Source organism: Schistocerca serialis, chromosome 1 (assembly GCF_023864345.2).
Source record: "Schistocerca serialis cubense isolate TAMUIC-IGC-003099 chromosome 1, iqSchSeri2.2, whole genome shotgun sequence".
NCBI lineage: Eukaryota > Metazoa > Arthropoda > Insecta > Orthoptera > Acrididae > Schistocerca > Schistocerca serialis.
In genome coordinates, this window is record NC_064638.1 from 1149858133 (window position 1) to 1149881617 (window position 23485).

The window sequence follows — 23485 nt, forward strand, 5'->3', positions numbered from 1 at the left end:
CCTATTTTGAATCTGAAGCAGTAACTATTTTATCAAAAGAATTATGGAAGATACAAATTTTAGTGAAAGCTTGAAGACGATTTTTAAATATCAGAGAGGAGGAAATACTGAAAAGGGAAAGCCACACAGATGCTGGTCTATGAGGTTTTGGGAATTTAGTCAAAACCAGTTATTTTCTCTTCATGTTATTTTCATTGGAACATATCTAGCCATCTCTTGAGTCAAAAAAGGGATGACAGTAGAAATTTTGTGTCCACCTGCCCCCATTTATATGTACATAAACAACTGGAAGAAAGTAACTCTCTGGGAAACAACCTGCCTCCATGCTCTGTACAAGGGACCTATGGTACCTATGGATCACCAACTGTTTACATGCTTACACAGTATCGATGGGACCACAGTACTGTGTCTTTAAGATGTGCATGTTAAAAACATGAGATTTCATAATTTGTACAAATTGAAGCTTGCATCACTATTAAGTTGTACAATTGTTGTACTATTTTTCAGTTGTACTATTAAGTTGTACAATTAATTTGTACAAATTGAAGCTTGCATCGCTATTAAGTAAATCCCTTTGCAGATGGATTTCAATAGCTTATTTAATGACTGAATCTTAGAAAGATGAAGTGGATGCAGAACATTGGTTGCCATTGTAATCCATAGAATGCTTTGTTTGTTGTTGATCTATTGCTAATATGAGAGTCTAGAGCAGGTAGCTGTAGTGTTGACTTTCCATGCATCATCCTGGGTGTTTCGTCTTGTTTGGTCAGCACATTGTAGACAACAGTCACTTGAAATCTTAAATACATCAGCATTGTGAAACCTTTGCTCATTATATATAGAACCATCTAGAGTGGCTATCTTCAGTGCTGGTGGAAATGTTATGTTCATTTTATGTTTATTGAGGATCCTGTGTACTTTGGGAGGAATACCATGTACATGTGGTAGGAAAGACATTACTGTAAACACTTCCTCTTTAGCCTCTTGATGTGGCATTTCCATCATTGCTTTCAAATACTAAGCCTTATGGATAATATGTAATAGCCATTAACTGCAAGGTGTTAGCGTTCATTGTGGAGATGGTTATTCTTGGTAACAGCATTTGCCTTGCAAACAAGTGTCTTCAGAACACCTATCTTGGGCTACTGATACACATCCATGTGAGTTGGCATGCAGTGAATTGTATCTTCCAGGCTGCTTTCAGTGTTAGGCTCAGTCATTGAATAATGATTGTTATGTGTTATTTTCAATCTCCATGGTGAAGTGAATGATTTCATTGTTGGGAGTTGCCTGAATTGATGTTTCTGCTAGTCATGTTTCGTTTTTCGTGTGCTGTGGCTAATGATGGGATGTTAGTTTGATTTTGTTATGATATGGCAAGGTTTGGGGCAGTTTTTTTGTTTTGTTTGTTTCTTTGGATTTTTGGGTGTTTCTGACATTTTCTTCGATTGGTTGTCTACCTGGTAATATACTGATTGGACCGGTGGTAGTGATTGCCCTGAGTAGGTCATCAAGTTTGGTGTAGTGCCTATCTGGTGTGACTGTTGGTTTGCTGGACATCAGTTTATTGACATGTTTGGTTGTTCCAAGGGTCAATACAGACGGGATGGTTCTCTCCCTCACATTTTGTGCATTTAACTTTTTCTTTATTCATGTCACACTTGCTGGTGTAGTGATTCCCTTGTGCACCTTACCCATTTTGGCGGTTGTGCCAGTTATCTATTGTACACCCATAACTGAAACATCTTGTGCAGTGTGCTGGGTATGATGGTGGCATGTGGGGAAGCTCGACGTTGTGCAATCTCTTGTAGATAAAGAAGTTTTAGGGAAGGGGTTTGTTGGTAGTTGATCATTAACACTTGAATGTTATGTATGTATTTGGAAATATGTTGACCAAATTTAGGTGGGCCGGAATGCCAAAATTTGTATTCATTGTTTCAGAGTGCAAAATTCTTTAGGGCTGCAGCTTTCTTCTGTTGTGGTGTCGCACTTTTATGTCAGGGTTGTTGCTTCTAAGTTTTGTGGTGCAGTTTCTGTGCACAGTAAAATCTGATATGCTTGGTGCTACATTTATCACTTTTGTCCATACCAGTACGTCTTTTAAGTTTCTTCTCGTGTCAGGTTTTGTAACGCCAGAGCCATTGATCTTGTTTAGTATTGAGATTTCCTGCTGGCTTGTGGTCTGGCTTCTTTTATCCCTTCATGACTTTTGTGTAATAATTGAGCTACTTCTGCCAAGCCTGAAGTTACTCTGAGGTGGAGGTGGGAGATCTCTGTGTCCGATGGATCGTGGGGTGCTGGAGTTGTGAGGCACGCTCTTTGCCTCACAGTAGCTGGCACATTTCTTGCTTTGGTTTTGGTTTTGGAACTCTTGCTACTTCCATTTCCTGATGAGGTGCATCATCCATGACTTTGATGCAGAGTACAGAGGTGGCTCACAGCTGGGCAGTGATGATTCCAGTGCTGGCAGACAGAGAAACCTGTGGTGTGGTGTGTTGTGTGTTTGCCTGATTCATTTTCTTCTGCTCAGAGATGTTGTAATCTGTCCTTACTTCTTAGTCTTGCCCTCAATGAACAGTGAGTGGCTTGTCCAATGTGAATGGAGTCCACTGTCACTAAATTCCCCATCTGTGAGCTCTATTTCTGGATTTCTGGAAAAACTTTCATGTATCGGTTTTGTCCTAACAAACCTAACAGAATTTTGCTTTTTTAGAAGAGAAGACTGTCTTGTCAAGTTAGATTTTAGTGCACATTAGTGTTAATACTATTGCTACAGTGACTCTCCAGCAACTGCCACTAAGCTGATCCAATAATTAATATAGTTTGTCTTTGCAGTGAAGCTCACTACCAAAGTGTCATTGACATACCTTCAGAATAAATTAGTTTTAAAATTTCATCTGTACATTGCCTTATGGTGACACACTGACAGTTGTTTACAAAATTTATTTAATAAAATGTGCAGTTAAAATCACAGGTAAGGACTTGGAAAGGGAAATTTCAGTAAAAACTGTTACTACATCAACATTGACTAACAAGTCTAAACTTATTGAGATTAAGAGCTATTAGTCTGATGGTAAATTCAGCTGAGGTGTGGATGTGATGAACAGCCTTTCTTTAGAAGAGGTCTCAAGGCAGAGTTAATGTGTTTAGCTGCATAATACAATGCAGTCCATAAGCAGCAGAGGCACAAAATTTTGTATGGACTATTGGCAGTCCACATAACCTTCCTTGGTTCATGCATTTCATAACCTCTTGAAGAAAAGAGAAAGTATGCAGGAAAAAAGAAATGTTTTCTGAAGACACCTGCTGCAGAGTCAGCATTTCGACTCAATGGATGGCTGGATGATTAACAGTTGAAATATCAAGAGAAGAATGGCATTGATTACACCTGTCTTCCAAACTGTTAGTTTGTCAATCACTATGTTCAGAAAACTGGGTTTGAAAGTTATTATTCAATGATAAATAATGCAAATGAGGTGTAACAAAAAGATTAATTTCAACTGACAGGTGGAGAAACGTATTACATTGGCAAGGAGAGGGAGATGATGCTAGTAATTGTGTTTCCTGTAATGACAATGTAAACTAAAATTGAAAGGTTGTGCAGTGGGAATGAAAATAGGGAATACATGTTACAGAAATTGATGGCAGTTATCCAAAACCAAAGTGGAAAATTAAAAATTATGATAAATCATAAAAAACAAGTAAATGTTATTAGAAAGGAATAAATTGAATTCATGGGGTTGAAAAGATAAATACTGCCTCAAGAACAAGAAATTGTGATCATAAAACATGTGCTAGAGCATGTATTTAAAGGAAGAGAGTTGAGAAAGAAGGGTGGAATATGTGAGGTACGTTACAAGTTTTTTACTGTATTCTTGAATCCTTTTCTTCCAAAGCTGCGTATATATCACCTTTACATAACTTACTTTTCGATTATTCTCATGAATATGTCCCACATTGTACAACCAAGTTGAACTTCATTTCATGATGTCCTCTAGGTGCGATTTCAGAGTAAAAGCAGACCCATATTGCAGCTTGATTACAACTGGTTGTTCGTATTTCATACCAGCCGCAGATTTTTGCAAGATCCTGTGTGATATTTGTTATGTGTGATATCTTTCTTTGGTATTAGTACACTGTTGACGGATGATTTTAGGTGAAAGCTTTCAACAATGAGTTATATATTTCCTCTATGTTGTTACAGTTTTGAAAGAGGCTTTTTTAACCCCCCACTGTAGTTCCTTCCAAGCCATTAGTCAGTATTACTGGATATCAAATGTTTATAACCTGTGGAATGTAGAATGTGAGATGAGATCTCTTGTAGACATTGATCACATTTAGGTTTTCTGTGATTTCCCTAAAAGGCAAATGCCAGGAATGTTCTTTTGAAACAGCACAGCTGATATTCTATCCCATCTTTCACAATCTGAGTTTGTGCTCCATCTCTTGTGACCTCACCGTCAATGTGATGTTAAATCCTAATGTTCCTCCCTTGTTTGTAGACATATAGTATGTAGTAAATTTAAGAAGGCACACCAGTGTCAGGTATTTGATCCTTAAACACCAATTACTAACAACTGAAATCTCAGAGTAAAAGTTTCCTGTGCTTTGTATGGAGCAGTGTGTAAAATAAGATAAAGGTAACCACTCACCTGTAGCAGACTGGTACGTGGAGCATAGAAATATATAACAGAAAGCAGCATTCACACTAGCTTTTGGCCACTAGACATTTTACTGGTAATAGTAAACACTCACAACCAATTAGACAATCCCAGCTAGTGTGACTGCTGTTTTTTATTACGTGTTTTTGTGCTCCACACGTCAATCTGCTTTAGTTGAGCAGTCGCCTTTTTCGTATTTTTACAGATTCCTGGTTTCAGTACACATAAAGTCATATATTACCTTCATAGGACCAAAGGGTATGAGTAAGGGGAACATAGGTACCAAAGACTGTGTAAATGTAGTTTTTCTCATCCTATTATGTAGAAGGTACAGAGAGCAGTTACTATTTTAGCACTGCATTGGTGCCACAAATGTGAAATGTATAAAATTGCTTTTGAACATGTGGTATGTAAATATTCACACAATATGCTTATGTAACCAGTTTCTTTTTTTTAATATACAACAATATATGCACTGCTGTCTGTGAAAGTATAATCACAGTTCATATATTGGTATTAATTTAATAAACATAATGTGGTTGCTTGAGATCAGTGCCAAAGAAAAATAAATATTTCTATCTAAGAGATAAATTATGCTACTCTAATAGCCTAGCATGACTGTATTTTATTATTTCAGAGGAACTGGAAAAGTATACAGAAGTGAATGCATTCCAATTTATGTTGTAGAGTAATTGGTATTTCTTTCACAAGATAGTTGCAGTCTTGAATTAAAAATGTATAATCTTAATGTTTCACTTATATTATGGATTATTATTCATGTATTTCCTTTCAGACAATTTGATAATATTGTCACTGAAAAAAATAGGTACAAGATGTAGTTATGCAATCCAAATATAGTGACTGTGGTCATTTCAGGACTGTAACTATCAAGTTAGATGTTAATATTCCAGCTGCCTAACGGACTTTACCTTTCGTAATTATCATTCAAAAGTATACTCTAAATGTCAAAATTTTGTAGTGCTTGTCTATTGAGGTGAATAATTTTGATAATGTATCAGCTTTCTGTGTCATACTTAAACATTATCATTTGAATAAGAAAATACAGTTACCAGCACAAGTGGCAAATCTGTCACTACTCTGTATATACTATGTGGGAAGTCTCAGGGATGGTCTGAGTAATATAATAAAATTATTGTTTTTAGTGTTTACCAGTTGTTATTCTTAATCAGTCTATTTAGTAATTGTGTAGTACACATTTGTAATTACTTATTAATCATCTAGTCAGAAAAATCACATTGTAGTATAAATGTATGCTTTCAAATGTGTGATTTCCATTTATTTTATGTTCATTATGAATCTCATGAGGCTAAGAATAAGTAAGCTTTGTGCTTCATATGATCTCAGTTCGTTTTCTTTTTTAACTATAACGGCAGTATGTCTCATGATGTGAAATAGTCATATATTTTTTATAAACTTGTTTTGATTGTATTTTTTATGTAACTACTGAAGAATGATAAATGTGATTAGCTGAAAAGTTGTATTTGCTTTTGTAGCTTTATCTCCGATATATGTAATATTGAGCAGAATAAATTAATTATATCTGAAAATTTTTGTCCTTGTATTTAAGAACAAAATGCTTACATAGAAGTAAATTGTAGTAGACAGAAAAGTAAATTCTCAGTCTACACTGTAAGTATTAAGATAACCTCAAAGGGCTGCTGCGAAATGCTACATATCTCAAAACAAAAAAGTTATAGTTAACCAAACAAGTATCTCAGTAATTTGTTTTTAGATGACTGAAGATGCTTAATAAATGAGGTGGAACTTCTTCTACTAATAATTTCCGGGTGGAACTTGTTTGGTCAAAAACAAATCTAAGTATTCAGTTTCAAAATATGAGTAACAGCTATTCTTATCAAAGCTGTAAAAAACGTTTAATTACGGAATGAGTAAGAATGGCTGCAGGTATTAACAGTATAATAATAAAGTTTTTTTCTTGCCCTTTATACCCTGTTCCTTCAATAGGTGCTATGTTAAGAGTAAATTGTGCTTAACATGTGATAACAGGTTTGAGTCCTCAGTAAAATTATATGTATGGCATGAGCTACGCTATCATCATGTGCAGTAACTAAGGCTTGTTCACAACATCCTGAATGAGGATACCCTAGTTCCAGATCAGCAGAAGTCTGATTGACATCAGACCACGAGTGGTTTGTGTTCACCTGATGCCAACATTATCGATCTAACAATACTGTACCTGTGTGCACCTTAACTGTTATGAAATGATTCTAGTGCTGTGATGAAGCAGTAAGTCCATGTCTAATGCCAGAACTGCATGGGGAAAACACATCTCCCCCCCCCCCCCCCCCTCCACACACACACACACTGCCACTCTACCCCCTGGCTGTCAATGTGTTGGGTATCAGTAGATTCGCTTCATTCGTGCCCCGCACCCCTGTGAAAAATTTGGTCAGAGTGTTGTGAACAAATTATGTGTGCAGAATTTGTGTGTTGGAGGAAGGATCCTGTTCAGACCTGTAGTAACTGTCTCTGCAGTCACAAAACCACCATTGCAACAGATATGTAAGTGTCAAGTGTCTTCCTCTGTTTCCATTCTGTGTCTGAAGCTCATCCTAACAGCCTGCTAAGTGTGTACCCTGTTCTGTGTTGAAATTACAGGGCCATGCGCAAATCTGGGCAGCTTCTTTTGTCGTACGATCCCAATATGTAGTCACCTGGGCCAAACTCCTTGGCTCCTCAAATAATATTCTGTGACCTTTCTCTGAGCAGTGTTCTGCCGTGGCTGACTTGTCTAGTCCTCTTCTGTTTCATGTGGTGCTTCATCCAAGAGCGTGGCAGCTGTGTAGGTGGTTTGTCCATCATAAACACTCAGCAGTACTGTGGGCACTTACTAACCAAAGACCGATGTCATCTTTAATGAGCCATAACTTTTAATTAAATATTTAGAGTGGCCAGAGTGGCCCAGAACAGTGGTTTCAACCCATACCTCTGGAGAATAGTTACTATGCCACTAGCTGTTTCGCTGCATTAAGAAAAAAATGACACTGGCTAGGATCCTTCTGCTGAGTTGTGAAGTGCATTCTGCCAAATACACCTGAAAGTGTCTGCTACATCTTTCTTGCTATAGATGCTGCCTTGACACCTATCTTAACCCTTTCATAACCATATTTTTTACAGAACTTGTGTTCTTCTTTAGGTTTCTTTATGGACTTAGCAACTATGTATAAAACCGTAGTTAAAGCCTTGAAAGTGTGGGATCATACCACGGGTACTAAAGAACTACAAAAACATCTTAAATTTTACATCTTTTTACATTGTTTGAGATGGGTATCTTTTTTATAACATTGTTTCCCAAGGCAAAATGCCATGGAATTTAGTGAAGCACGGGATGATAAACAATGGCTTCCATCTTGATGTAGATGAATGATCTGGAAGTCCAGACACACCTCTTATGTGGCTATGAGCGTGTGCATTTGGGCATCGATGTGGTGTAATTCTACTAGAGAAAGAGCGAGAGCTCAAAAGCTAGCATAAATAGTTTTATGTTGCATGTTTGTGTGTGCTACACATCAGTCAGCTGTAGGCGAGCAGTTGCCTTTCCTTTATTTTACATATTATTCCATCCAGGAGTTTCCGTTGTTATACAGCAATGCTTTACATTTATTTACATTCAGGTTCAACTGCCAGTCAGCACACTAGTAATCTGCCACTGCAACTGCATTGTTCGCAAATGGCCTCACAGGGCCTCCGACACTACTCCCCTGGGTCGTTAATATGAAATGTAAATACAAGGTGTATACACTCTGGGACAACTGGGAAAAACGAGGAAAGCCCAGAAATTTTTTCATCCAAAAAAATGTGGCTATCCTTTCATCCAGGAAAAACCTGAGAATTTTTTAAATTCAAATTTTTCATTGTTCTAGTTTTCAGCTAAATTTTTGTATTTTTGATTGGTAAGAATTTTGCTTTAGCCCGCTACCACAGAATAATGTTTCTGCAATGAAACATAAATGAAAGAATAACAACAAAATAAAACTTTAGTTACAAAGTGTGCACCATTCACAATAACAACAACACAGTGCACACACAAGCGTCTTCGACAGCAAAATGTGTCAAAGACTATGCAATGCTTTGTAACAACAAACTGGTTACTACACAGCGACCATGAGAAATACTCATGGGCCTTGTTTCAATGAGTGTGACATCACAACTGTTTACATTTTTGACAGTTGTGGGAAGATATTGTGAATGGTGGTTTACTTTCAAAGTAAATTTCCTTTCATGCAAGAGTAATTATGTTACTTGCAAGAATGTGCAATGAATTTTGTAAATTGCGGAGCATTAGACTCTCATTCAAAATTTAGCACTAAGAACCAGCCACTTAAAAAAAGTTTCAGACTCCGAAGACCAGCCATTAACACCATTATTTAAACACATTTGTGGCTGATATATCTTAAAGGGTATAACACATGCTAAAAAAGACCAAGCTCCAATGCTAACGTTTCATATTCTTGCATACATTACAAATTATACAATATTGATACCAAAAAGCATAATTATGCTTAAAAAAAGTGCAAGGTGAGTTATTGAGCAATTTCACATGTAATTGACTTGTCTATGGAAAATAACATGTATTCATACTTGTCAGAAATATTCAGCTGCTGCGGTTTAAGTTGCGCTCTTAGAATCCTGCTTAACCACACCCTCATAAATTTTTTTTTTCGGCAACCAATATTTTATGCAAAAGCTAGCTTTTCTTGTAGCTACACTGTGTATATCTTAATTTAAACCATTAATTTTTCCTATTTGTGTGTTCACACTACTTATAAATGATGTTGCTGTTGGCTGACTACATCATGTGTCCTATTCTTTGAGTATCTACTGTCATTGGCTGGTGAGATCACGTGATGTGAGCTATGACTGGCTGACAAAATCACATCGCAATCTTGATTTTAGTGCTTCAGAATCTACCGTGCTATATGTAGTGGAATTCATGTTTATACTTTCGTTATATGAAAATGAGCAGTGTAAATGTTGTCGCATATTAAGATCTTTCTAAAATGCATTGTTTTTTTGCTGGGTTTCATTTCCTAAAGTGCTGGGAGGTTCAATGCCTGTGTATAAAACCTTCACCATTCAAACGATTGGTGAGCTTTATGACTCCTAGGGAAAATATATTGTCACTAACATGGAAGAATATGTACTTTCACCAGAGGTGTAAAGTATTGTCACCCAAGGAAAGGTATATTTTTAACTGGTAATCCAGGAAAAATCTAAGAATTTCTTTTCTTGTCTGCTTATACACCCTGAAATAGTGGTGGTAGTATAATAGTCGCTTGAAGTATCTCTGAAATTATTTTTCCTTTCTCGATTTCATTCCGCTGATAAAGAAACATTGAGTTCTTGATGATTGAAAACAGTGCTGACAGCTGCTAAAACTATGTTTTAATTGACCACATTACTAGCATCGTGGCTTACAGCTGCATCTTCAGGTGTAACCTACATGTTTAAGAATTGAGGTACAATTGTAAAGTGTATTGCTAATTTGTGCTATTATATAAAGATTATTTGTTGAGGACTTATACTGTTATTATATTAATCCATCATAGATGAACCCTACGTTCTTAGTCAGGGTATTGTCATTTTGAGAATACTGTCAATATATTAAAAAAAAAAAAAAAACCTCAATGAACAAAGGGTAATTGAGAAGATAGTCCATGTAATATTGTCCAATAATGTTGTCAGGTATACTGAACCCATATACTGGACATTTATTTAATGTGCAAGTATCCATAAGAAAAAGAAAACGGTGCTGAAGGCTAAAACTGATTTTGAATATATAGCTTATAATGTAGTTAACAGTGGAATTGGTGCAAGACTGTAGGTACAAAAAATAGGTGCACTGCTTTGTTATGTATCTCTAGGCAAACACGGAAGGTGCAGCTTGCGTGCAAAATAAGCCCTGCCTTCTCCAGCCGCTAGGAAGCACTGACTGCCCAGGAAAACAATAATTATCACATAGACACTGTGTCGCAATGTACATGTGCATAAGAGTGCTGGATTGCTCCTGTACAGTGTAGTTGACTGTACAAGCAATGAAAGTTTGTCAAAATATTGTGATACTTTAAGTCCAACTGATTATTCAACATGTTCTGTATACTATCTTCTTTGTATCTAAAAATTTCCACTTCCTCCAGTAGATTGAAAACCTGGCCCTTTTCTTTTCTATGGATGATTATAAGATTTTCAGCAAAACTTATGATACTTACACCCCTCTTCCCATAGATGTGAGGTTAATGCAGGTTTGGAATTTGTTAAATTAAAATGTTCCTTGAACCTTTCGCTGAAGGACCTACCGAGGTCATGATTGTCCTTTTGTAGAGTAAGCTCCGGATTGGCAGGATACTCCCTCTGCCTATGCCTGTTCATCCTAAAAGCCTGCTAATAGTCATGCCAATGTAAAAGGCTGAATAGTATTTATATAACGGCTGGTATATGACGTGTCATTTCTAGGTGGCTTTCCCTTTGATAGTATAAGTTTTTCCAGTTACAGGGCAATAGGAGGGTGCAGAGAGCAAGTCTTACATTGCAGACAGTTACAGAGGTAGGAGCCATAGGATTGGGAGATGGGAGTAGAAGGAGCATGGGTCTGAAAAGAATACTGAGGAGCTTGGGAGGGTTATGAAAAACTACTCTAGGTGTGGTGGGTTACACCTGTGTGTAACAGAATACAAATGAAAACCCTTGTAGCATGTGATGCATGAAACATGCCAAGTTTGGTCAGCATTTTGTCATCTGAAGAGCATTGTATTATATTCGAAGAGCCTAAATGTGGTAGTCACTGCTATTTTATGCTTATGGAAATTTGTGAGAAAACCTTTGCACAATCTACTATGCTGAAGAAACAGGTGCCCACCACACTGTTGTTAAAGTCAGCAATGTTGGGAAATAATGATTTCTATTTACAAAGTGAAGTATTACCAATGGAATACCCAGTGTCTGGAGTCACAGGAAACATCTTTATGAACTATGTACAACAGGTCATATTTAATGAAATAGTGTCAAACAGGTAAACCATCAACTACTGGATTAGATTAATGGATGGCATCCTGTGCCTGATAAGGGAACTAAACAGCAAAATTGACCAGTTACATACAAACATAAATCGTGATCATTATTAGGTAAATGTTACAATAGGAAAAGAGAAAAACAGACAGTTAAATTTCGCGGATGTTTCCAAAAATATGCAGAACAGCCAACACAAATTTGATGTCTACTGAAAACTGCCAGCAACAGATACAATGTGTGATTTTAGGTTATTTCTGGTGTAGGAAAATTTTGAATCTTTGTTGGGTATTTATCTATGTTGTATCATACAGGTGGTTCAAGAGTTTGACAGGTGCACTCCTTACCATTTTCAGGCATTCTTGATGACTGATTGTCATCTTCTGGGCCCCTTGCCCACAGCCTCCAGTCGGCCTGTTCTGGGTGTGGACCTGGTGCTGTGTTGGAGGAAGTGGGGTCAGTCTATTGTCCTTATTTGTAACAGGGCCAGCACCGGTGAGGGTCTCTGCCAGCATTGTGGTAATGTGTCCTTGTCCTCTTCAATTGCCATGACTGGAGTGGATTTCCACTCAGATGGTCACTGTGCTTTGACCATGCTCAAGACTAGGTCCCAGGCCTTGCTTTTTTAAAAGTCACTGTCTTTATTTATTAGTCCTTTGTGTAGTTGGATCTCTATGACTTTATTTAGATTACAATCACAGAAGGTGCGGGATTGTTGCAACAACTTGGTGCTATTGCACTTCATGACATGTCCACCAAGATACAGTGCTCTGCCACAGCAAACTTGTTTGGCTTTTCATTGTCTGTGTGGCCTTTATGCTCGATGCATCTTTTGTGTACTGTTCCATTGTTCATTCGTAATAATCCCTTGAGGAGAGAGTAGGGTACGGAAGCACAAATGTAAACACCTTCATTACTGCTGAACAATTTTTATTTTATTTTTTTTTTTTATTATGAGGTGTAGGGAGTTTTTCAGAGGTACACTTGTAGAGAGAGATTTCACTTCCAAGCTTACCTTGAGGTCTTCTTGGCCCAGTTACAACTGGTAGAGCTGCTCAATAAAAGGCACCAACTACCATATGTGGAGCTGTAATTTGCCCGCAAAGATGCTGAACATCAATACCAGGTGTTTTGCTAATTCATACGTTAGTGCACCAATGTTGTTAACAGTTGAGCAGAGCAACATTTCTTCCTTGTGGACTTCAGGTAGCCCATAAAGTCTAGATGGTACAGCTGCTCATGGACAAAGTATCTTCACTGTCTTTTTATCTTGGAAAATGTGCTGGAGAAGCTCAATGGTCTTCCTGTAATATGTCATACATTTCTTGCTTATATATCTGACATTCTGTTGAAGGTTCTGAAAGATACTGGTATAAACTGGAAGGGTAGACAGTTGATAAAGGAATTCTATATGGGACGAAAGTGGTTGTTCATGTAGAAGAAGAAGAAACTGAAGAGGTGGGTATTGAAAGAGGTTCGAGACAGGGCTACTGAACATCATCTGCACTTTTCAGTATATATGATGAAGAGCTAATCAAAAAGGTCTTGGAAAAGTCAAGAGGACTTGTAGTGTGAGGAGAAAAGAAAAAGTCATCGAGTATGTTTTGACTGTGTTAGCAGAAATGAAGGAAGAGTTGCAGGTAATGGAGAACATGGTAAGTGTGGATAAGGAGTTTGGAATAAAAATGAACATTAGCAAGATGGAAGTGATAAGAACTGGACAATATGAGAACACACATCATTAGATAGAATGGCTTAGAACAGGTTCATTCATTCCATTATTTAGATGGATTGGTTGATTTGGGTGGAGGGAATCAAACAATGAGGTAATTGGTACCATCAGATTGGGGAAGGAAATCAGCTGTGCCCTTTCAAAGGAACCATCCCAGAATTTGCGTGAAACAATTTAGGGAAATCACAGAAAACTTAAATCAGGATGGCCAGAAACGTCGTCCTCCTGAATTCGAGTCCAGTGTGCTAACCACTCGCAAAATAATTTAGGGAGCTTGATAACTTGCAGTGGAAGTTGTAGAGGGGATGTTAGATGAGTAATCTTCATGGGAAAGAAAGCATTCAGGAGAGTGACAGTTGCGCTGACAGCCAGAAGCATCCCCGGTACACTTAGGAAGATGTTCACCAAATGCCTTGTGTGGAGTGTGGTGTCTTATGGTTGTAAAACATGGACAGTCGTCGAGAAAGAATTAAAATATGTAGAAAATTTTGAAGTATGGTTATGGAGAATAATAGAGAAAGTGAAATGGATTGACAAAATGAAAAATGTGAGGTTGCTGAGTGGGATAGGAGAGGAGAAGAACTACGTGAGGATGATACAGAAGAGGATAACATCTTGGATGGGACACATATTAAGTAGGAATTGTCTACTAGTGAGAATCATGAAGGGAAAGTAGAAAGAAAATGAGAGAGAGGAAGAACAGCATTTGGAATTTTAACAGATGTGAACAAAGGAAGAACTGCCTAAGGACAGATTTAGTGAAAGAAGAAATTTAATTTGTTAACAAGGTTGTGCAATTCCCTTTGTCTGCTGGGAGGATCACTGTCTCAGAATCTTCTTGGAACTGCTTAAGTGCTTTCTTTTCTTTCTTGGAAATGTTTTACTTTGGTGGATCGACCCTAAGAAGTGTATAGCATATTTCAAATTGTATTTCTTGTGCAGTGTCCTATGGAATTGCAAGAGCAAATTGTTCCACTGCACTGACAAATTCCACTCTTGATATGGTCTTCGGTGTCGGTGTAAAATTTAGTCCCTCTCCTAGTACAGGGTAGCATCATCAGTTATTTTCTTCTTGCAGTGGTTTAGCCAAAAGTCATTCATACTTAACAGTTTGTCTGCAAGTGGCAGACTGTCCTGCTGTGTTGGCTTGAGACCAGTTAACTGGGTCTATCCAGTTCCATGAGTCAGGGGTCAGTGTCTTCACCAACTGCAAGGGGAATGTGAAGAGTTCTCTTGAGGTCTCATCCAGTCTGCATCAAGTGTACTGGATCATCTCTCTGGCTAGGGCCAGGCTTGTGCTTCTGGTGATCCAGTTGGTGGTTGGAGTTCTGACATGATGAATGGTCTTTGCAAAGATGGTGACGAGGCTTCATCCATGAGTAGTTGCACTGCCTAGACTTTACTGACTACCTGAAGTCCACAGGGAAAGAATGCCACTCTGCCCAATTTTTAGCAACATTAGTGCACCAAAATATCAATTACAGGGTGTATACGATCCGGGACAACTGGGAGATCCGGGAAAAACCCGGGAATTTTTTCATCCGGGAGAAAACCGGGAAATCCTGGGAATTGTTTAGAATTCCGGGAATTTTTCATAGTTTTAGTTTTCAGTTAAATTTTGGTGATTTTGACTAGTAAGAACCAATACTCTAACAAAGGATGTTACTGTATCCCGCTACTGCAGAATAATACTGCAGCAACAAAACATGAACGAGAGAAAAAAAACGAAAATAAAACTCAAGTTACGAAGGAAATGCGCCATATACAACAACAAAACAGTGCTCATACAAGCGTCTGCCAACAGCAAAGTGTGTCAAAGGCTTTAGGAAGACTGCAATGCTTCGTAACATGTGCAGTTGAGTCACGTATGAGTAGTATCTTCTCCCGCTTTTGGTTACAGAAGTGTGGCTGGGCGCCACTACTTAATATTGCCCCTGTTCTGAAATATCGTAGGTCGGGGCTGATGCACAGAGCAGTCAGAGTTGTGGTGGGGAGGTGGGTCGTCTCCACGTGACCTGTGTTTACGTTCATTGATTTTGTTGTTTCCTCTTTGTCTATTGCTCTCACGTTAAATGAGAACAAAACGGATTTTTGTGTATTTTGTTAAAATACGTTCGCATAGTTATGGATGGCCAAAAGATGTTATTAGTTTCAGATATTATTTCCACCTTTCTGACAGTCAAGCATTAATCGCCTTGCGGAACAATGAAGTTATTTTTGCCAGTTTGCTAAAGAGATTTGGCTTTCATTAATCTTTTCTGCTGAAAAAATCAATTTATTTGGATCGAAGTATTTAATTTCACACTATTGGCTAGTTTCAACTGTTCGCTGCATTTCAAGTGCACGTATGGCATTATGCCATAATAAAGAACCAAACATGAGATAATACAGTACTGGTACTCCAAGAAAATTTACATACGAGTGTGCATTTTAAGCCGAATTATGCATTTTAGTATGGTTCACGAAATTCCGACACTTTTTAAGTATCCTCTGATGTCTTGTTTCTTTTATGACATAATGTAAGATCTTTTAATGTTTCACACCTACGAACATATATATGGGCTTCCTGCGTCATCGTAGGTGCGCAGGCGCGAGTACGCCTGTTATCTGGCGCTTTCCTGCAACTGCTGAAACGAACCTGTTTCCAACAGCTCGCGGGAAAGTATTGCGAATGGTGGTTTGAAAAGCGTTACATTCAAAGCAAATTTCCTTTTGCGCAAAATGAACTATGTATGAGAATGTACGATGAATTTCTTAAATCACAAAGCATTTGACTCTGATTTAAAAATCAACTCTTTGAGAACGACCCGTTAGAAGAATTTCAAGCCCAGAAGATGAGACATATGCGTCGTTATTAAAAATTTTACTGGCACATTTCGTGTGTATCTTGAGTGCAACAGGCGCAAAAAAGATCAACATTATATGTGGAAGGTTAACTTTTCTTCCAGCTTATTAATCTTCGAGACCAATATTATCTGTGAATGCTACGTATATTAATTTAAACCATTAACTTTTCTTATTTGTGTGTTCGCGCTACTTAAGAGTGATCTTGCTATTGGCTGACTATATTACGTGTCCTATGCTGTCATCAGCTGGCGAGATCACGTGTCACGTGACATGAGCTATTACTGGCTTACAAAACGTCCCCCCCCCCCAACCCCCCACCACCCACCACGGTCTCGTTTTCTAGAGTGCCGGAAACTACGTCAGTATACAAAACCACAAACATTCAAAGGATTTATGAATTTTGCAGTGCCGAGGAAGAGTATACTGTCGCTTAACACAGAAAAAGTGTATTTTCATCCAGGAGAAAGTGTATTTTTAACCGGGAAATCCGGGAATTTTTTTTCCTCGTCCACGTATACACCCTGGAATTAGTGAAACACTGGACTGTGCTGAACACATTAAACTTTTTTTGGTGTAACAACATGTCAATTAATATCAACAAGTACACATCCAAAAATGTTGGTGTCTTTGTAGCTTAAAATGAATTTTTTTAATAATGTGTATTGCTCTGATAAAGCCAACTGCCTTGCCGCAGTGGTAACACCGGTTCCCGTCAGATCACCGAAGTTAAGCGCTGTCAGGCTGGGCTAGCACTTGGATGGGTGAACATCCGGTCTGCCGAGTGCAGTTGGCAAGTGTGGTGCACTCAGCCCTTGTGAGACAAACTGAGGAGGGAGCTACTTGATTGAGGAGTAGCGGCTCCAGTCTCGGAAACTGACATATGACCATGAGAGCGGTGTGCTAACCATATGCCCCTCCATATCTGCATCCAGTGATGCCTGTGGGTTGAGGATGAAACAGCAGCTGGTCGGTACCATTGCGCCTTCATGGCCTCTTTGGGAGGAGTTTAGTTTAGTTTTATTGCTTTGATAAAAGAACATGATAAAAGCATTATTCACAAAACTGTAAATGGCTGCACCTTTCCAACGAAATTATATTTTGTGAAAGTCATATTTCAGACTACCAGCCACATAGTTAGGGAACCTCACTGGGCACTTTCTTTGGATGACCTGTACCTGCTTAATGGTGTATGCAGTAGCAAGAAGAGGACAGATGGCAGTGAGATGTTCATGAGTGTGGAAATGTTGTTGATGGTGGCAGATGTAAATTTCATTTTGCAATTCATTGCTAAAGTGTTGTGGCTTTTATTTCAATATTTATGAGTCACCTCTGAAATTATTTGGTCACGGATACAAGAATCTCCATATTTAGTTCTGAGGTTTCTCGAGTCAAGACTGCAATTCAGACAATGGCTCTGGAAGGCTTCACAGTGGACCTCTTTAATTCACTTTGTCAGAGACATGAAGAATTTTTTAAGATTAATTGCCTCCACTTATTTCGATGGCACAGCTACAAGAAGGCAAAACTTTTATACATGGTGATTCAAAAAGAATACCACAACTTTAGGAATTTAAAACTCTGCAACGACAAAAGGCAGAGCTAAGCACTATCTGTCGGCGAATTAAGGGAGCTATAAAGTTTCATTTAGTTGTACATTTGTTCGCCATTTCAGCCAATAAAGTTTTTGGTCCCTTTTTCTTCGAAGGTGCTACTGTAACTGGACTACAGTATCTGGAGATGTTAGAGAATTGGCTGTTCCCTCAGCTCGAACAAGAAGCACAACAATTCATATTTCAGCAGGATGGAGCGCCACCACATTGGCACTTATCTGTCCGTAACTACCTGAACGTCAACTACCCGAGGCGATGGATCGGCCGCCAGGCAGCCCGTGACAGAGCACGTCATCACTGGCCTCCAAGAAGCCCTGATCTTACCCCCTGCGATTTTTTCTTATGGGGGTATGTTAAGGATATGGTGTTTCGGCCACCTCTCCCAGCCACCATTGATGATTTGAAACGAGAAATAACAGCAGCTATCCAAACTGATACGCCTGATATGCTACAGAGAGTGTGGAACGAGTTGGAGTATCGGGTTGATATTGCTTGTGTGTCTGGAGGGGGCCATATTGAACATCTCTGAACTTGTTTTTGAGTGAAAAAAACCTTTTTAAATACTCTTTGTAATGATGTATAACAGAAGGTTATATTATGTTTCTTTCATTAAATACACATTTTTAAAGTTGTGGTATTCTTTTTGAATCACCCTGTATTGTTTGATAGAAGTAGAATTGTTAAAGGAGTGACAGTCATCCAAGTGCAACTGTTGAACAGAATATAGGTTGAACAACATGGATTCAGTGTTCTCAATATTTCAAAAATTCATTTAACCAACAGTCAAATCACAATCCTAGTTCCCATGGCATATATTTTAATGACTTACGTTAACATTACAATGTCAAAAATTGTGTTTGCATAATACGATAATGTCTCAGATACCAATGTATTACAAAAGTTCTATTATGATCATTTAAACAGAACTGAAAGTAAAACTAAAGTGTTAGCCATCTTTCATTTAATTTGCTGACATTAATATTGCTTTGAAATCTCAGGTTCTGATTAATAATGTTTAGTAATTGATCAAGTGAAAATTTCAAATACGGCAGCTTAAGTGTTGCACCAGAGACAATACTGCTTGCTTCTATCAATATTTTAAAGTACAGATTACATTGATAAAGTTAAACAATGCTTCATAGTAAATTTCAGAAGCGATAAACTAACTTAGATGCTTCAGAGATTGGCAGCTGTAAATTCATAGTAACAGTATTTATTTCAGAGGGATGGTCATGAGGTGATTTAAGAGCAACTCTCATCCTCTTTCTCCACAGAACGACTATTTGACTGGTGCATATGAGTTAAAAGCAACTCTCATCCTGTTTCTGCATATAACAACTGTTAGACTGGTGGATATAATCACATAATCAGAGACAATAATCAAGGGAAGCAATGGTAAATGCAGTGAAATGTATTTATGTCAGAGTGTTGTATATACAATTGGACCCCTATATCCACCAACCACTTTGGCATTTAATAGTCGATAGCCTTTTTCACTATAGTTCAGTTTAGGGCAGACACAGTTTAAAACTGATTAAAATTGCTACTAATATTGTATTTTCAAAGAGTAATAACATCACCAAACATATCTCAACTGATGTTCTGAGAGCAATAGTTACAATGCATTTTTCAGTCAAGGTTTCAAGCTAGGGTCATGCATATGGCAGATGGAGCAGTGTGTTTCAAGCACAGCGGTTTAAGATACAGAACTGTGTCTTGCATAGCTCAGTATAAATATTTTGGTTACACTAGGCATGTCTAAATGATCTTAACTGATAAGAAAAAGAGTACATAAATTGCAAGTTCAAAACAGAATAATATGTTACAAACTGTTATCATGAGGGTTTGGATATAAGCAATGCTCATCCCCTTTGTGGACAAATGCCAGCACCACATACAGTTTTCTGCACATTTCATCAAGCAGCTCCAGAACTTCTGACGGGGCCAAGAAGTGAGATTCAACGTGGTATCTTCATTTACAAAAGCAACTCTAAGAGACTCTCTTAGTCTCATAGGAGATAAGTTTGGATCAGCACTAATGAAACTATTTGAATTTGCACTTACATCAACCTAATCTCTGTTCAACAGAATTTACTATGAACAAACAGATGGAGTAGTGACTGGCTGTCTGTTATCACCAGTGGTGGCCAAGAGGTTTATTGAGACATTTGAAGAGGAAGCTATGGGTTCAGCAGTCTACAAGCCCTTGTGATGTTTTCAGTATGTAGATGATACATTCATAATCAGTTCACATGGATGACATCACCTACAAGACTTCCTGCAATACATGAATTCACTGCAACAGAACATCAAATTGTATCCACTCAAATGACATCACCTACATGACTCCTTGCAACACCTGAATTCACTGCACTAGAACATCAAATTTGTGGTGGAGATATGTGAAAATAATCAACTTCCATTTCTGGATGTGCTCATCAAACAAAGGCCAGATGGTACACTAGGATGCAACCTCTGTGGTAAACTGAAACATACAAATTTGTTCCTGTATGCCACCATTTGTCTAGCCCCTTCACAACAAGAAGCTGTCCTAAGCAAACTAGTGCACAGTGCAGGCAAACTCTTGGACTGTGACAGTCTAATGGCTAAATTGCAGCACCTTCAGGTCACGTTCTGTATGAACTGTTTTAGTAACCAACAGATACAACATGCCTTATGACCAAAAGAGCTGAGACCACCATCTGCTGAGGATGAAGAGCAATGTGTTGTGACGTCAGTTATCATGTATGTTGGGAACACATCAACAAAAGTCTGAAGAATACTCCAGAAACACAACATTGAAAGTGTGTTCCACACACTAGCCAAGACAAAAGTCTTTTGGGACCAATCAAGGATGAACTATGATGCTGGAACCTGGGAGTCTACCACACTTCATGCTAGTTCGGGAAAAAGGCTGTAGGCCAGACAGTCCAAATGGTACCCATTTATCCTTTAAGTGGACAGGTGGCTACTTTTTCAACAGAGTCCAAGCAAGCACACAGGGAGGTGGTTTTACTAGTTATTGGGAGCTCCAGTAGTTGTGTGTGTGTTATAGAGCAACTTAGGGAAAAAGCATCAAGGGCCAGAAATAAATCCAATGTGCACTCAGCATGTCTGCTGGAGGGCTCCATCTAAGATGTGGAGGAGGTTCTACTTATGGCTGTCGGGCATGCAGGTTGCAGTCTCTGGCAAATTACAGCTCATGTTCGCACCAATAATGTCTCTCAGTATGACAGTGGTAGCTGTCATTTATTTCACACATCAATCTTTTTACAGATGCATGACTTTCTGCTACTGGCATCATCTGTGTGTTTATCTGTATCACTCACCTCTGCAGTGGTGTGAGAATTAAATTAGGGCACTACTCCAGGATTTTTGTTTGTAAAGGAACATAAAAAAATTGAGTTCAGAATTTCTGCTTTTGCTTTGCACCCTCAATTTCAGTTCCTTCGTGGTCCATGAATGTCTAGACACTCTGTGGTACCACTAACAGCCTTTTCATATGATCAGAATTTCTTTGGATTTTGTGACAGATCTTTCAATGAAACTCTTTCATGGTAATTGTTGAAGAAGTTATGCATTGCCCTCTTGATAGCCAAATGTGTTTCATTCAACATCTCTGGATCTATAAGCCCATGCTTCATTTTACACCAGTTATACAGTAGTCTCAGTTTCTTTGTAGTGACTGTATTCCATGGAGGATACCTCCCATTGTGAACTGTTGTTCTAGAGACATATCTATCAAGTACATGATGTAAAAGAAAGTAGATTATTACTTACTGTAAAGAAGACACATTAAGTTGCAGATGTTGTTGTTGTTGTTGTTGTTGTCTTCAGTCCTGAGACTGGTTTGATGCAGCTCTCCATGCTACTCTATCCTGTGCAAGCTTCTTCATCTCCCAGTACTACTGTAACCCACATCCTTCTGAATCTGCTTAGGGTATTCATCTTTTGGTCTCCCTCTATGATTTTTACTCTCCACGCTGCCCTCCAATGCTAACTTTGTGATCCCTTGATGTCTCAGAACATGTCCTACCAACCGGTCCCTTCTTCTTGTCAAGTTGTGCCACAAACTCCTCTTCTCCCCAGTTATATTCAATACCTCCTCATTAGTTATGTGATCTATCCATCTAATCTTCAGCATTCTTCTGTAGCACCACATTTCGAAAGCTTCTATTGTCTTCTTGTCCAAACTATTTATCATCAATGTTTCACTTCCATACATGGTTACACTCCATACAAATACTTTCAGAAATGACTTCCTGACACTTAAATCTATACTCGATGTTAACAAATTTCTCTTCTTCAGAAAGGCTTTCCTTGCCATTGCCAGTCTACATTTTATATCCTCTCTACTTCGACCATCATCAGTTATTTTGCTCCCCAAATAGCAAAACTCCTTTACTACTTTAAGTGTCTCATTTCCTAATCTAATTTCCTCAGCATCACCCAACAGGCACCATTAAAAGACGCTTATACAAAGCTTTCGGCCACAGCCTTCATCAGTAAAAGAGAAACAGAGAAACACACACCAAACATACGCACCAGCAAGCACACGTCACACACACAACTGCCAACTGTGGCAGCTCAGACCAGACTGCAGATATCATGTGTGATGGCAACAGCAATTTAGAGTGGGAGGGGAAGGGGTAGTGGCCTATGGGAGGGGAGACGAAAGGGCACTCTTTGGTGAAGTGTGCAGGGACTAGAATGCCAACAAGTGCAGCATTGGGACATTGAGTGTGGGCAGAGAGGTGAAAAAAAAAAAAAAAAAAAAAAAAAAAAAAAAAAAACCAGTGGAGTGGGGGAAGTAGGGGGGGGGGGGATTACGTTGGTAGAGGGCGGCAAACAAAGAGGATGAGAGATGAGAATGGGGAGGAGATGTTAGGACAGAGAGGGTGGAAATTGTTGGGTGGAGAGTGCTGAGACAGTATGTTACCATAGGTTGAGGCTGGGATAACTATGGGAGTGGAAAATGTGTTGTAAGGGTAATTCTCATCTCAGTTAAGAAAGGCTGGTGGTGGAGGGGAGGATGAAGATGGCTTTATTAGTGAAGCAGGCATTGAAATCAAGCATGTTACACTCAGCTGCGTGTTGTGCCACTAGGTGATCTACTCTGCTCTTGGCCCCAGTTTGGTGGTGGCCATTCATCCTGATGGGCAGCTGGTTGGTAGTCACACCAATATATAAAGCTGTGAAATGATTGCAGCAGAGCTGGTAAATGTCAGGGCTGCTTCCACAGGTGGCCTGGCCCCTGATGGGGTAGGATAAACCTGTGAAAGCACTGAAGTAAGTAGTGTTGGGTGGGTGGATTGGGTAGGTCTTGCACCTGTACCTTCTACAGGGATATGATTCTTGTGGCAAGGGATTGTAATCCAGTCAAATAGCAGATATACCTTGCAAAAAGGGGGGGGGGGGCGGGGGTAGAAAAGTTTATTTTTTCAACTCGTTCATATGGTTGGAAAGATTAGAAAACCGAGTTTTGCCAACAAAATTTCGCTTGGGAAAACTTTCTGCAGTCAAAAAACTTGGAAAATTTCGGTCTTTTTTCAGTTTTTCAAAATATCTCAGTTTTTTTGCTCCTATTG

General features: G+C 38.7%; 1 pseudogene; it reads left to right on the forward strand.

Moving 5' to 3' along the window:
- Positions 1-16962: 16962 nt before the first annotated feature.
- On the forward strand, positions 16963-17080 carry LOC126429493 (5S ribosomal RNA; annotated as a pseudogene).
- Positions 17081-23485: the final 6405 nt, after the last annotated feature.